Below are 3,832 nucleotides of genomic sequence, written 5' to 3' on the forward strand. Positions count from 1 at the left end.
AAGATGTGAACAAGTAAACTTAGTGTTGAATTGGGAGAAGTGTCACTTCATGGTAAGAGAAGGAATTGTCCTAGGACACTTAGTTTCTAAACGGGGTATAGAGGTGGAGAAAGCAAAAATTGCAATTATTGAAAAAATGTCCCCTCCTACCTCGGTGAAGGAAGTAAGAAGTTTCCTAGGACATGCAGGGTTTTACCGCCGTTTCATCAAAGATTTTTCTTCAATAACCAAGCCACTAACAAGCTTGCTCCTTAAGGATGCAGATTTTGTGTTTGATGATGCATGCCTAAAAGCATTTTGCAGGTTAAAAGAAGCTTTGGTCACTGCCCCTATCATACAACCACCGGATTGGAACTTGCCTTTTGAAATAATGTGTGATGCGAGTGACTATGCAGTAGGGGCTGTGTTGGGACAAAGAAAAGACAAGAAGATGCATGCCATTTATTATGCAAGTATGACCCTTGATGGGGCACAGGTAAACTATGCCACAACAGAAAAAGAATTGTTAGCGGTAGTTTATGCCATTGACAAATTTCGGCCATACTTGGTGGGATCAAAAATCATCATTTACACAGATCACTCGGCAATAAAATATTTGTTAAACAAAAAAGATGCCAAGCCGAGGTTGATCCGGTGGATTTTGCTCCTTCAAGAATTTGACCTTGAAATAAAAGATAAAAAGGGTACCGAAAATGTTGTAGCTGATCACTTATCCCGCCTTAGGGAGACCAATGAGAATGAGTTACCCCTGGATGATTCATTTCCGGATGATCAACTCTTCTTATTGGCACAAACTAACGCACCTTGGTATGCAGACTTTGTTAACTTTCTTGCAGCTGGAGTATACCACCTGGATTGAGCTACCAACAAAAGAAGAAGTTCTTCCATGACCTCAAACATTATTATTGGGATGAACCCTACCCTTTTCAAAAGAGGCTCAGACGGGATCTTCAGAAGATGCATTCCTGAAAACGAGGTAAGTAGTATTCTAACCCACTGTCACTCCTCTTCTTATGGTGGCCACGCCAGTACTCAAAAGACCTCTTTCAAAATTCTTCAATCTGGTTTCTGGTGGCCATCGCTTTTCAAAGATGTGCATAAATTCGTTTCTAAATGTGACAAATGTCAACGCACCGGTAACATTACTAAGAGGAATGAAATGCCCTTAAACAACATTCTTGAAGTCGAAATTTTCGATGTATGGGGTGTTGATTTCATGGGACCTTTCCCCTCTTCTTTTGGAAATCAATACATATTGGTGGCAGTTGACTATGTGTCCAAATGGGTTGAGGCTGTTGCCTCACCCACTAATGATGCACATGTTGTTATAAAATTTTTCAAAAAGATTATCTTTCCAAGGTTTGGAGTGCCAAGGGTTGTAATAAGCGATGGAGGGTCTCACTTTATATCTAAACTTTTCGAAAAACTTTTACAAAAGTATGGAGTGAAACACAAAATTGCTACACCCTATCACCCACAAACTAGTGGACAAGTTGAGGTTTCCAATAGACAAATAAAAGCCATTCTTGAAAAAACAGTTTCAAACTCTAGGAAGGATTGGTCAAGTAAGCTCGACGATGCTCTTTGGGCCTATCGAACGGCTTACAAAACTCCAATTTGAATGACACCTTTTAAGCTAATCTATGGAAAATCTTGTCACCTTCCGGTTGAACTTGAACACAAAGCCTATTGGGCAGTAAGAAACCTCAACTTAGATCCCAATCTAGCTGGTCAAAAGAGAAAACTTCAGTTAAGTGAGTTAGAAGAACTTAGAATTGATGCTTATGAAAATGCCCATATTTACAAAGAACGAACTAAAAAATGGCACGACAAGCATATCCTCAAAAGGAACTTCAAGAGCGGTGACCTTGTACTGCTCTTTAACTCTAGGCTAAGGCTTTTTCCAGGTAAGTTAAGATCAAGATGGTCTGGTCCATTCACTGTTCGTACTGTCTACCCCTATGGGGCAATTGAAATTTTTTCTGAAAAGACTGGACCTTTCAAAGTTAATGGCCAAAGACTAAAGATTTACAATGCAGGTGAAGCTGTTGAAGAAGAAACAATACTAGCCCTCTTAGATCCTCCATGAGGAACCACTCTTACACCTTTCGTCAAGCTAGTGACGGTAAAAGAGCGCTTCGTGGGAGGCAACCCACGCATTTAACTGCTTTTGTTTTGTTTTAAGTTGTTTTGTAGGTAATTGTCCGAGTACGATTCAAAAAAAAATTGAAGTCCCTGGAACCAGAAGGTTGGCACGGCCCGTGCTAAGGTTGGCACGGCCCGTGCTAAGGTTGGCACGGCCCGTGCTAAGGTTGGCACGGCCGTGCCATGTTTTTCAAAGAAAAAATGGAGCCAGCCACAGAATGTTGGCACGGCCCGTGCTGAGGTTGGCACGGCCGTGCCAGCTTACAGAGTCCAAAAATTCATTTTTTTTGCTATTTATAACACCTTGTGAGCTTTCTGCACCCCTTCTTCTTCCTCTACTTCTTCTTCTTCTTTTTAATTTCTTTTTCTTTTGAATCATTGAGGACAATGCTTCCCCTAAGTGTGGGGGGGGCCTAATAAAGTGTCTAGAGTCGTAGTGTTCCCAAACTCCCTTGAACTTTATTCTTTTGCTTTGTTTTTATAGCAAGAGGCATGATTAGTAGCTTGTTTTTAATGTAAAATATGGCATAAAAATTTTTGTTTTGTCTCTTCTTTGTACATAAAAGTAGTTTCTTGTGTTCTTGCTATACCCATATCTTGTTTTAATGTCAAAATTCTCCAATGAGAAAAGCACCCGGTTGCTATCCTTGAGTAAATGTATGAATAGGTATTTTAAGGAACACGTTCTAGCTTTAGTGTTAACTTAGACCCTTTAAAGTCTTAAGAGTAAAAGTAGTATAAGTTTGTGTGGGAAAATTAATCAAATTGTTCTTAATCATTATATTCTTCTTAATTTGTTAATGTTAAATGGGGCGGGAGAATGGCACCAACATGTGGGGGAAAGGACAATTACATCCTAACTTCCTAATTGTGGTGGTGACTCCTTAATTTGAAACTGAAATGAAACAAATTCATCAATGCTAGGGGGAAAGGACAATTACATCCAAAAAGACTTCCTACGCGGAGACGAAACAAATAATAATTTTGCAGCACTGCTTAGGGTGATTTTGAATCTAGGGGGAAAGGACAATTACATCCAAGAAGACTTCCTACGAGGATAGATAGTCCCTAAGCATCTGCAGCCCCTTGTGCTTAATTGTTAAATTAATTCAATCTTAACTTTAATTCCCATCACTCTTATATGAAATGAAGAAAGGATTTTTGTCGGTTACTTTAGCACTAAGGATAGAACCTATTCCTCATAATATCTGTCTTATACAGGAGCAATAAAAGGGTTGTACTGCACACACACACTCACTTGAGACTTGATGTTGGGTAGAATAGGTTCATGAGGAATATTTGAAATTGTAATTAGTGTACTTGAAGCAAAACCTTTCTTTGAGACTTATGTTCTTAATATTGCCATAAATCAATCTTTTGTTGCTGCTATGTCTGTTGCCTTTTGCTTGAGGACAAGCAAAGATTCAAGTGTGGGGGAGTTTGATGAGTCATAGATAGTCATATTTATTGCCTTATTTAGTTTAGTTTTATTTTAGATTTGATTTAGTTTTATTGCATTTTATTTTATATTAGAATATTTTACTTCAAATTGTCTTTTGTTTTATTTTAGGAATAAATATATGGTGGAAGGTGCCTTGGAGTGAAAGAAAGAGGACTGGAGCAAATACAGCGCAAGAATACGAAGATACGGGACAAAAATATGTTCCCCCAAACTCAGAAGCTTGGC

The 3,832-nt window shown here is 38.8% G+C and overlaps 1 pseudogene; it reads left to right on the forward strand.

Moving 5' to 3' along the window:
* The first annotated feature begins 1,159 nt into the window (after nucleotides 1–1,159).
* LOC146937850 (uncharacterized) lies at nucleotides 1,160–2,089 on the forward strand (annotated as a pseudogene).
* The last annotated feature ends 1,743 nt before the right edge of the window (nucleotides 2,090–3,832 follow it).

This window comes from Medicago sativa, chromosome 3 (genome assembly GCF_051527215.1).
Source record: "Medicago sativa cultivar Bolivia chromosome 3, Bolivia_mono, whole genome shotgun sequence".
Classification (NCBI taxonomy): Eukaryota; Viridiplantae; Streptophyta; class Magnoliopsida; order Fabales; family Fabaceae; genus Medicago; species Medicago sativa.